Source organism: Pinus tabuliformis, chromosome 8 (assembly GCF_031772625.1).
Source record: "Pinus tabuliformis cultivar Carrire ecotype Pingquan chromosome 8, CPIR1, whole genome shotgun sequence".
NCBI lineage: Eukaryota > Viridiplantae > Streptophyta > Pinopsida > Pinales > Pinaceae > Pinus > Pinus tabuliformis.
Genome location: NC_142294.1, coordinates 699,253,637 through 699,267,168, shown reverse-complemented (window position 1 = coordinate 699,267,168; position 13,532 = coordinate 699,253,637).

Genomic DNA, 13,532 nt, shown 5'->3' with positions numbered 1-13,532 from the left:
AAGGATCTCCAAGTGGACTCAAGAACTGAAGATTAACTGAAGAGGGAGAGGACACAAGGTAGCTTCATGTCAGTCTCAAGCTGACTCATCCTCTCTTCTTCTTTCCTATATATAGAGCTCTTCTATGAGGTCTAAGGAGGCTGGAATTTTGTGTAAAGCAAGCAGGTGCTGTTGGTTTACAGTTAGAGCTATTGGGTGATTGTTTTACTAGAGGTGAAGAGGAGAGTTCTTGCTGCTGGGGAGGTGCTGCTGGATTGGAGCCATCATTGGTTGTAACCTTCTCAGAACCCTGTTACTTCTATCAATAAAGTTTTGCATGTTCTCCTATATACTTGTATTACATTGATGGATTGTATTTACTTGTATATTTGATTCACTCTAATCCATGCATCAGTTATGAGTACATGTATCTTGTAGTTTCCTCTCTTGTTTTGTGCAGATCTGTGTGTAGCTGGACTGGCAAAGAGAGCAAAGAGCTGGGAACAAGAGACAAAGAGAGAGGACAAGGATCGACTAAGCGAAAGACACCAGGTTGGTTAATCTTCTTTTCCTACTCTCTGTACTTTCATAAAGGAAAACATCAAAGCTTTACTTTCAGTTGTTGCTAAAGACTGTCACCTTTAGAGTAGGGATAGGGTCATCCGCATCGGATACTTTTCCCCACAACATCGTCCCTTATTAATATAGGACCTCTTCTTCCTTTTGATGAGATATTTGTATATACTTATATTCCGAAGCTTAATGATTTCATTAGGAGTGTCTTTGATCGCTTTCCTAGCAATTATATAATCCTTGTCATACCAAGGACTAGAAGTTCTATTATTATGCTTATACGAAGTCTCATTAGAGAATTTGCTAATGGTATTGGAAAGGGTGGTAATAAAATGGTAATAAATCTGATTGATGTTGTTACTATAAGTCAGTAAGCCTAAATCCCTTTTTGGAATTTACATCGATAAGCTAGAGGAGTGTCTGGAAATTGCAGGATGCAAGGGCACCGAGCTTGATCGTGTGATCCTTACTCTTCTCCTTTATGCTGATAATATTATTGTTCTTGCAAAAATCCATGATGACCTAGATAAGCAGCTGAAGACTCTGTGTGTCTACTGCTTCAAGATGGGTATGATAGTTAATACCGATAAAACTAAAATCATGATCATTAAATCCGAAAAGATCACCCATGGTAGTTTCGTCTATGATCACCGTTTCTTAGAGTATGTTTCTTCTTATAGATATTTGGGTATTCACTTTCCTCATCATCTCAACTATAAATACAGCATCGTAGAAAGGATTATTGGAGGCTGGAAAGCTTATTATGATCTTGAAAACAATTGTAAGTCGGCTAATCTTTGCATTTGGAGTAAAAAAAGGTTCCTCTTTGAGACTCTCGTCACCCTTGTTGTCTTATACAGTTGTGATGTTTGGGGCTACATTATATCCAGAGAGTCGTGGAGAAAAATTGAGATGATTCAAAAGAAATTCATTACCTACAACCTCAAGATCAAGGGAAATACTCCCTATCCTATCCTCTTGATCGAAGTTGGCATGTCCCCCATTGAAAGTACGACTATGTTTAGATATTTGATGTATAAGAAGAAGCTTTACAACATGGAATCTAAGAGGCTCCTAAATATTTCTTCTAACTTTATTCAAAATCCCCACCTTCGGCTAAAGTGTGGGTGGCATAAGGATGTCCAGTCTTGGCTCAAATATTGGGAGATTAAGGAGGAGATCATCATGGGAAGCAAGGATATTGTTAAAAATGATATTTCCTCCAATTTTAAGGACAATATGTAGGATGATAAGGAGTTGGAGGGTAAAAGGAAACTAAGATACTATAAGGAGGTGATTTGTTGAAGAATTTAGGGCAAAGTAGTGTTGTGATGATTCTTCGTTACTTGATAACAATTTGTTGAGTCTTTTTAATTTTCTTATTATCTTAGGCTTATTTTTTTTCTTAGTGTATATGTGTGTACTTCATCAAAATTCTATCAAAAAAATAAAAAGAACACAAAGTTTGGCTCTCTGCCAGGGACAAAACATCTTCACTCTTCAGAGGAAAACCCTTGGTAAGTTTTCTCTTATTGAATCTTCTTATTTGAACAATTGTCAAACCCTAGGCCCTTGACTAAGATGTCCTCCAAGAATAAGTCAAATCCTTCCTTTTTTTGCACTATAACTTCTGTCACATGGACCTCTATTTTCCAATATGTTTCTCCTCAACACTTTGTCCTTCTTTTGTTTCTTAGACTTCTTTTCTTCTTAGGAGAAACCCTAGAATATTAGAGCCTCTTTACTTCATTATAGGGAAACATTCTTTTCTTTCGTTTGGATACCTTGTAGACCTATATACACATCTGAATGAGGTTTCCCTCTTCTATTGTCAAATCTGCTAGGATTTACTTGTTGCATGTGTGGACAGAAACCCTAAAACAGTCTCCTTCTCCTCACTGTCTTTTTCTTCTTCTTTTCTGGTTTGGGAGGCCTTATGGTCCTTGTTTATTAACCCAAAACCAAGATACTTGTTACTATTGTAATGACTGCAGGAATCCTCCTTTATCTTCGCATGTGTGGCAATAGAAACCCTAGAAAACATATCTTCTTCTTTGTTGTTCTTCCTCCTTATCTCACTGCTCTTGTAGACTTGTTTCCTTGGCTTAGCATCCTTCTAGTCTTTTTCCTTACTTGCGGATTTCATTGTGAAGTTTGTTGCTCTTTTGAGGAGTGGGTAGCCTCTATAAATAGAGGATTGTCCCTCCTCTTTAAGCCGACTTGTCTTTCCACTAGGCCGACTTGACAATTTTGCTATAATTCATCTTTTCTTCATTATTTTGCTGCTTGGAGACTTCATTGATGATAGGAAAGGATTTTACTTGCCTTGGAGGTGTTCCCATGACCTTATACATTAACATTCATGATGTAACATGTCATCAAAGGGTCTCATCATAATAACATTTTGACTTTGACTTTCTAGAAGCACTTTAACATGTGCTTGCCCTATTTTCAATGAGCAAGAAACTCATTGACAAATACTATAAAAATAATTTCTCTTTTCTTGAATAAATACAAATATCAAAATTACATTTATGAAGACCGAACCTAGTTACATTTCCTTCAACACTCCCTCTTAACTGGGGAGGTATTCATACAACATTACAAGGTGTTTGGAAATTTTTCAATCTTGAAGAATTCACATAAGAGAAACCATATTAGCAATCCATCTATTATAACATCATATCCATCAGCATTGTCATAGTGCAAGGTCTTAACTAACAGCTCAATCTCTTTATGAGACCATGAGCTACAATGCTGGTGAGACCAATGATTTAGAGACACCTCCATCATTGTCTCTCAAGATACATACCTGCCTGAGTGTTCACCGAGTATGACCCTCTAGGACTATTCTTATCTTGGTTTCCCAACCCTCAAATAATATCAATCCTCTTGCCTACTCTTGTCTTGGATTCCCTAAACATCCTCAAAGAGTATCAAATGCCAGATGATTACCTAATCCTCTCATTCTTTCTTCCCAAATGAAGACAAGAATGTTGTGTCTATCTTTGTCTACATTTCCATTCATGGCCTTCATCTAGACTTACAATTGTTAGTCCTAATATAGTGCACGAACCATGAAATCGAAAACACAATTGTCACTCCTTTGTAATTAAGGGTGATTCAAAACTCTCTCTTGATCAGGGATCTGTCAGAGCTCCCTCTTATTTGGGGACTCTTTCCTTCATCAGCAGCTTTTTCTTTGTGTGTCCCTCAGCTGCTTTATCTCCATCCATCGATCACTTTCCTTCTTGGTTTGTCATGACATTGCTTCATGGAAAGTGACTATCATGTTTTCTTATCATCTTGGCTACTCCTTTGTCATCTTGTCCATGCTTCAAAATATTCTTCTCATGGATGCTTCGATGCACTCGCTTGATTAAATGTTTTAACCTAGTAGCCCATCATGACTTCATCCTAATATTGCTTCAACACTTCTGTTTCTTGTGTTGGATGGTATCTTCATCATGACATCTCTATAGAGTAGAATTAGTTATCTGCACCTTGATATCTCCAAGTCCTTCATAGGTGTCAAGGGTCCTTTCTTCCTTTATCAGAGTTGTCATACCTTCTTTCAAGAGATATCTTTCAAGGAATTTTGTCAGATAGTGATTCTTGGTGATCATGGTGTTCTTCAAATGCTTGATCTCTTTCATCATTTGCTTCTTATTAGATAGATGGGTCAACCATCTAATGCTTCTTGTGAAAGAATTCCTTCATTGCTTGCTTTCTGGACTTATCAACATTTCTTCTTGCTTCTCAGTTAGTAGTCTTATGCTCCTTATGTGATCACATTCCTTTGTTGACCTTCATTGCATCGTGGTACATGCCTTCGAGCATGTTGTTGGTGAAAGAGATTCTTTCATGCTTGATCATGTTATATAACTATACCCATGACTCAATAATATACAAATGATAACATGACTTAAACTTTGATGCATGCATAGCTCATCTTGATTCTCCTTTGATCATCCTTTGGTGTGGCCCTTCTTGCTTCATCTTAGCTTGCCTACATATCATTCTTTTCTTGAAACCCATGAATGGGATTCCCAATGAGACATTTGTTGTGGTCCATGAACCTTCTTTTGAAGATTCCATCATAGGATCTTAAAGATCCTTGCCTTGCAAATATTTCCTTTCTTTTGCTGATGTAGGTATTCTAAGATTATTATCATGATCAATTTTCTTTCATCATATATGAGGTCCTATACTAGGTATGCTTCTTCTACATGAATATCTTGAGTTATATCTGCCATACTCCTATATTCTAGAATATATTTATACTTATGCATTTTTGTTCTTATCATTAATGCTACATCTACATGAGTATCTAGAACTCTATGTGCATCATGCTGCTAGATTATAGAGGATGTTTCTATCCATGAAATTTTAATTTATTCCTACATGCTCCTATCCTACTCAAAACTTTGAAAGAAGTCTAGAAGTAAAGAGTTTGACCTAGTCATAGTAGAGATTTGGAGGATCTTCCTTCTTTTGCTTCTTTCCTTCTTCTTTCATCTCTTGATTTAAGTGAGCTTATTCCCTCTGTTCTACATAGAGACCACATTTCACTAAGAGTGGTTGCTTCCTTCCTGACATATATGCCAGATGTGAAGTTTCCCCACTCCTCAGGTAGACCATTGAGTACTATAGTTGGCATCTCTCTGTCATACATGACTTCCCCAGCCTCTTGAATTTGATCTCTCATTTCAAAGATTTTCATGAAGTAGGGAGTTATTCCTTCCGTTGTTATCTTCATCTTGTATAATTCATTTCTTAGAGATATAACTTCTCTAGTTGTGGATACCGAGAATAACTCTACTAGATTATCATAAATTTCTTTCAATGTCTCAAACTTGGAGACATAAGGAATGAGAGAGTCTTTGATTGATTCTATCAGAATCCTTTGAGCTCTTGTCTCATCCTTATTGTACTTGGCTAAGGCTTGAGTCTCTTCCTTAGTAGGGATAGTGATATTCCCTTTAACATGCTCTAGGAGTTTGTTCTCCTTGAGTAGTAGATCAATCCTCTTCCTCTAAGAAAGAAAGTTATTGGTGCCTACCAATTTATTTATTTCCTTGCAAAAAGACATTGAAATATATTCAGAAGGGGACATGTACTTACTTGATATATTTTGAGATGTAATGGATTTTCAACCTCCTTGAAGGCTTGATGGCTTGTCTTCCCTGGATATTTATGTTCTTCAAGTTGCCTTCTCCGAGTGGACTTGCTTGGTAATGAGGTTTTCTTGAAGACTTGTAGCTTGATGTAGGTCTTGCTTCAATCTTCTCTTCTTTGTAGGTGCCTTTATATAAGGCACTTCTTTTGGCTTTGTAGAACTCCTTGATGAATGTTGGATTATAGACCGTTCTTGTCCTTGAAGTGATTGAGACTTCTAGGTTTGATGCTTCAACTTTGTAGATGCTTCCCCTTGATGAGTGTTCTTGAGTTGCCCTTTCCTTGATGTGTCACCTTACTTCTGATACCATGTTAAAGAATCTAGGGAAAAGTAGTGTTGTGATGATTCTTCGTTACTTGATAACAATTTGTGGAGTCTTTTTACTTTTCTTGTTAGCTTATGCTTATTTTTCTTCTTAGTAGCGTATATGTGTGTACTTCATCAAACTTCTATCAAAATAAAATAACAAGAATGCAAAGTTTGGCTCTCTGTTAGGGACAAAACCTCTCCACTCTTGAGAGGAAAACCCTTGATAATTTTTTCTTATTGAATCTTCTTATTTGAACAACTGCCAAACCCTAGACCCTTGACTAGGATATCCTCCGAGCATAAGTCAAATCCTTCCTCTTTCTACACTATAACTTTCATCACATGGACCTTTTTTTCTAGCACTTTTCTCCTCAACACTTCATCCTTCTTCTGTTGCTTAAACTTCTATTCTTCTTAGGAGAAACCCTAGAATATTAGGGCCTCCTTACTTCATTATGGGGAGACCTTCTTCGCTTTCCTTTGGATACCCTATAGACCCAGATACACATCCGAATGAGGTTTCCTTATTCTGTTGTCAAATCTGCAAGGGTTTTCTTATTGTACATGTGGACAGAAACCCTAAAACAGTCTCCTTCTCCTCGTTGTCTTTTCCTTCTTCTTTGCTGGTTGGGGAGGCCTTATGGTCCTTGTTTCTTAGCCAAAAACCAAGATACTTGTTACTGTTGTAATGATCGTAGGAAGCCTTCTTTATCTTCACACATGTGGCTGCAGAAACCCTAGTAAATGTCTCTTCTTCTTCGTTGTTCTTCCTCCTTATCTCACTACTCTTGTAGACCTCTTTCCTTGGCTCTATTTCCTTCTAGTCTTCTTTCCTTGCTTGTGGATTTCAGTGTGAATTTCTTTGTTCTTTTGACGAGTGGACAACCTCTATAAATAGAGGAATATCCCTCTTCTTTAAGCCGACTTGTCTATCCATTAGGCCGACTTGACAGTTTTTCTATAATTCATCTTTTCTTCATTATTTTGTTGCTTGGAGACTTCGTCAATCCTAGGAGAGGATTTGAATTGTCTTGGAGGTGTTCCCGTGACCTTGTAAATTGACATTCATGATGTAACATGCCCTCAAAGGGTCTCATCAATAATTACATTTTTACTTTGACTTTCCTAGAAGAACTTTAAATGTGCTTGACCTATTTTCAATGAGCAAGAAACTCATTGAAAAATACTATAAAAATAATTTCTCTTTTCTTGAATAAATACAAATATCAAAATTACATTTATGAAGACTGAACCTATTTACATTTCCTTCAACATGATTAACCCCACCCTCGATAACCAGAATTATCTCTTTGTGTTAACCAACACTAAGAAAAAATGAACATCACTAGGATAAGAACTAATTCTCATGAGCTTTGAAGTGAAACTGGACGATGGTATACTCCGAAGATTCCTTGGGACGATAGAATCTATTAGATTTGTGATACTAAGAGGGTATAAGATGAAAAACATTTCATTTTAGACTGCCCTGCTCTTACCCACATTCGCTATCAATTCCCTAACATCTGCCACACTTCCAATCTTCTTGAATTATTAAGTTAGCCCAATTATGAAAATTTTGGAGCTCTTCTTTCCCTTATTTTTGATAATAGAAACAAGATTTTGAGGAATCTCAATTAGATTCTTTTTAATTTTATTTTTCTTTTCTTGAGGTCTGATAGATCGTATTGGTCTTAGAGGACGTTAATCGTCGTCGTCATCATCATCATCACCACCACCACCACCATCATCATCATCAAGGAATATTATCATTATGTAGATTAACATCTCTTTGTTAGTAAAAGAAATAATTCATCATTTATATTCTTAATTGTTATTTAACATTAAATATTCATTATTTATAAACATTTTAAAATTTTTAAAATTATATATATATATATATATATATATATATATATATATATATATATATATATATATAAAGAACTAATCGTAATCTGGGATACATTATTGATGAATGGGGGGTGCATGTGGATCTAGCCTAGATCCAAGTCATTCGAGATTAGCCAACCCCAACCACTCTGATAGAGCTCTGCATCTTTTTGGGTCCTGCCAATTTCTACTGCAGGTTCCTACTAGAATTCTCTCATATCACTTGGCCCTTGAGTCGAATCACCACGGGAGGAGCGAAAGTAAAATTATTTTGGTCTAAATCTCAACAGAAGTCGTTCGCAGAGGTTAAACGTCGTCTCTGCTCTGCACGAGCGCTCACATTACCAAACTTACAACAACCATTTGAGATCGAGATAGATATGTCTGACTATTCTATTGGGGTAGTCCTTACTCAGTAGGGGCATCTAGTGGCATATCACAGTGAGACACTTTCATACATAGTCCAGAAGTATCTCACTTATGACAAAGAGATGTATTCCATTGTGCAGGTCTACCGACAATGGAGGCATTACATTTTAGGGATGAAACGGTCATCCACACAAACCATGGACCCTTGCAGTTCATACAAACATAAGGGAAGTTGTAGAATGATTTCCATCAGAATTTGTCTACATACCTGCAACAATTCTATTTGAATATCAAGTATAAGAAGGGCGGCACCAATAATGTTGTAGGCTGCCTCAGTTGACCACCGATCATCGCGTTAACCACTGTGCTCAACTATTGTGGGCATGAGACTTATAATTGGCCACTTCTCTACAAAATCGACCTAGAATTTGGCCACACATATCAAACGCCCTTGGAGGGTTATCAAGTTCCAAATTTTCACCTCGAGTATGCACTATTATGGCACTTGGTACACCTTTGTCTTCCTTCAAGTGAGCGTGCCAAGATGATTTAGGAAGCTCACTACAGTCCGGTAGCTGGGCATTTTGGGGTCGAGAAAATAGTGGTAGTATTGTAGAAGTATTTCTTTTAGCCGAATCTTTCATAGGATGTCGAGAAGTACATCAGATCCTGCACTGCCTGTGCCATTGCCAAACCGACCATCAAGAAGAAAGGCCTCTATACTGCGCTACCTACCCCTATTCGACCTTGGGAATCCATCTCCATGGATTACATTTCGTTTCTTCCTTCTACTAACCATGGAAACCACTATGTTTTTGTGGTCATCGAAATATTCTCAAAGATGGCCATTATGGCAATCTACAAGAAGAATATCACAATAGAAGCCACTGCTAAACTCTTCTTTGAACGAGTGTGGGTACACTTTGGCATCCCACAGTCTATCATCTCATATCGGGATAGCAATTTCCTTAGTAAAATTTGGTCTAGACTCTGGTCTATGCCAGACACCGAACTCTCTAAGTCCACATATTTCCATCCCCAAAGTGATGGTTAGATAGAGGTCATCAAAAGGATGATCGTATACATTATGTGCATGTGCCACTCAAAACATCCACGCACATGGGATGAGAGCATCCCCTATGTCTAGAAAATCTATAACCAGGTTCTCCATAGCTCGACTGGCCACAACCCTTTTCGGGTGGCCTTGGGATTCCATCCACTATGTCCCATTGATGTGGCCATACCATTTGTAGCTACTCAGGTAGATTCAGATCATGTCCAATCCGAAGCTGACAAGGAAAATAGCCCCATTTATCACATTCATCACATCTTCCAATAGGTCCATGACATATTGGACAGAGCCAATGCTAAGTACAAGTAGTGGCATGATCAACATTGCGTGTCACACAAGTTCTAGGTGCGTGACAAAGTTTGGCTACATTTGTAGAAGGAACGCCTCATTGGGCCCCACTGCAAGCTTCGCCCACTCCGATATGGGTCATACACCATCACCAAGGTAGTAGGGGACAATGCCTTCGAGCTTAGTATTCCACCATTCCTTGGTCTATACCCAGTGTTCAATGTTACCTGCCTTTAACCCTACTTTCCACCATTATTGGACACATCTGACATGCAGAATAACTCACACCAATAGAGTTAAACCCATACTGCATGGAACAAGACACAACTGATCGGATCATGGACACATAGATCAAGAACACCCGATAGCAAAGGATCCAACTATATCAAGTTGTCAGAGTAGTCCAACTCCTTCACCAGGGCAAGTGGCTCACCAGGGACCAAATTCAGTAGAAGTTTCCTCATATCATGGAGAACTCAACACAATGGGGACCATTTCTTCCTAAGGGGGGAGGAATGATCTAGGTGGATATTGGTGGCCACCTGCCTATTCCACTTGGACCCCATCATTGTTTCTTTTAGTTTTTCAGTTTCCTTAATTATAGAACGATTTAATATTTTTGGCAATTTTTTGGGTCTTGAACTTCCAGAGTCGTTTTGAGGCCCTAAATGACATGTTTTTTTGGAAAATCACTAATGGTGAGTATGAGTTTTTAACTCAATATTCGCTATTAGTAGTTGTAGTCCTCAGACAGATCTTTCTAACGAAGTATCAAGTGTGTCAAATAGAGATCATATGCCAAAGTTACAACCCCGGGAAGTTGATGTACCAATTTACCCCAACGAGGCCGATAGTGTGGTGTTTCATCTCCTAGGGTTATGTTTTTGGATGTTTGTGGTTTTCCATTGTTTCTCAATAATAAATAGGCCTTCAAGTCTCATTGTAACATAATTCAGAGGCATGTAGCCGCCACATCTCTTCTCAGAGACAAGCTACCATTGTCCGAGCTAATTTATTTCCATTTTGTATGTAAGCATATTTTAGTTATTTGATATTAATGAAATGAAGTTTTATTTCTGTTGCATCTATGTGTTTATGGTTATATATGTAATTTGTTGCGTTCTTGTTTAAATTCGGATCATTATTAATGGTGGAGATATAATGCTTGGGATCAAAAAGTGGAGTTTGGTTAGGGTTACCCCCAACTAAATTTCCTTACCTTTGTCTATATCATTCGACCCCAATTAGTGTTGTTTCTCTTTCGAAGCGTCGCTCGGCCATATAGCAACCTATACTTCATCTTGCTCGAAGGTATGGCTATGTGGCCACAATCACACCTGCAACCTTTTAGCAGAGATGCATATACTTCTAAGGTCTTTCCGCACCTTCACAGAGTCTGAAGGTATTGTATAATTTGTATTTTACAGTACATTTGTTTTTCTTTTTCATTTACAATGGATATGGTTAAAGGAACTCATATATTGACATGAATGTTTTTAATTTCTCCAGAATGGCAAGGAATGGGTGACTTCTGAAAATGAATGGCTCCCCACTTAGTTAATTTGGGTTTAATATCTTTTGAGAGGTAACAATCCAACAATACCTTTACCTCATTTTTTTTTCTTATTTCCAGTCTTGTCCTTTGAATAGGTGTACGTGTTATCTAGTATTTGTCTTTTTCATACAAGGTTATTTTTCTTCTATACCTTCACTAGCTACTATTTTACTGTGACACGGTGTTGAGTTGTATTTTTCTTGACATTGTCATTTTTCTTTCTTGGTTTTCCCTAAAATCGGAAAGTACATCCTATGAGGTAAGTTTGTTTTATAATCCTTTTCATTTAGGAATTGGAATTCACCACCGTTGGCTTGAAACCCTCATAGTAGTTTGCATACATTTCCCCTACAATTTTTGAAGAATACTAATGCATGGCCTTCTTTTGGTGCTACGATTCGGAGCAAAATTGGGTAAGTTATTTATATTTTCATTTTGTATGAAAAGTGCTCTTTTTTAAAGCTCACAATCCCGTTTTTTTCATTCTATATCTACGACGCTGCGCAATTTCATTTTCTTGTCTCTGTTATAGTCGAGGAATGGTATTGGCCACGTTGTTGCCAGGCAATTCATTCTTTTTCTTTTCAATCATTCCTTTGTTTCCAATTTTATCAATTGAACCACTTTAATGTGAAACTAAAATGATTCATTTATTTGTTTCATATTGTAATTCCTCATGTTTATAGGTACGTCAGGTACGTCTTTGGCGTCAGAGTACATTGAGAATTTGTACAAGTCTAGTTCTTCACCCTTTTCTCATAGTCTGCTTGATGACACCGAGGCGCAGGTCTTATGAATTTGGCTTGAATTTGACTTAAACATCTCACAACCTAGTACATGGTGTCTTTTAATTTTTTTCCATGAATAACTATGTAGCTATTATTGTCCTATGGCCTTACCCCTAGTTAATTTACCTTGAATTACTTGTTTTAATAAATGCTGGAATATTTGGTCCTTTTGTAACATATTTACTAATAGAAGTATAATAGGTATAATAGATTTCTTTCAGTTATCTTTGTGATAAATATGAAGCTTTTCTTAATTATGATAAAAAACAATTTTTTTTTGTAGCCTCTAACTGACGAACTAAAACTCTTGCTTTATCAACGGTTGGATTCTATGTTTTTCGTAACCATTGTAGCTTTTCTATTTTCTTTCTCCACATATATACATAAATTAAATAATATATAGATTATCCCATTCACATGGTTTCTCACATTTATCCATATGAGTAAATTGAAATTTATGTCAGGTTAAACGTGATAAATTTTGATTTAATTATACTTGGAAATAGTATCTAATTTCACATATATATAAATTCCCTTTGCGATTATTTCCATAGCTACCATACTATTTTCTCTAAAGGAATTGCAAGATTTCACCTTTGAATATTAGCTTCATTCATTTTGTGTGATATGCAATTCATTTCTCTCATAACTACTTTATAAGCATTACAAAGTTAGACTTACGAACTCATTTATATTGTAATGGAGAATTGAGATCCATTAATATTTCCATAATTTAATTCTACAACTCACAACCTAATATAATTTAACATATTGTCCAGTTGTTCATTTCTTTCTAAATTGGCACATTAAAACCGTATACTTTTTATGACCCACTCTTATTTTAACTTTGTATAATTAACCCATTCTTACTTTGAGCTAAACTCATAAAATTATGGAATAATAATTTTACGATATTGGAATATAAAGAATAGTTCCTAGTTCTTTTCCCGCAAGAGAAAAGTTTCTATGAAAATCAAAAACATTTTATTCCTAATTCCTTTATAATGTAGCATGGTTTGAGCAACCTAGCTCATATTCACGTAAGTTCATTTAAATTGTCTTCAATATATAAGAAATGTACGGTACTTCTATATAATACTCTTTGTACCCAAAGTGTATTAGCGAATAACTATCTTCACCTTATTTTGCATGCCATCTATTAGTAGATTAGAATCCTCTATTTATTTATTTTATCCTCTCTAATTTAAAGACTATATAGTAACCACATTGTACAATAATATAAAGAATAGATTCTAACCTTTAATTATTAAAGACAAAGGCTTGAACAAAATACCTTTGTTTCTTTTTATATATATATATATAGTTAGTTATTGTAAGGTAGTTCAACTAAGCATATATTGTTGTCTCGTCCTCTAATGCCGAAGTGTAATTCATAATATTCTATTACAATTTTACTTTACAAATCTACTTTACTCTCAAATCTTTTATCTACTGCTCATTCTATCTACGTATGCATTCTTGGTAATGCAATTAATTACATTCTTTCAATCAGATTTCATCCTGGAAACA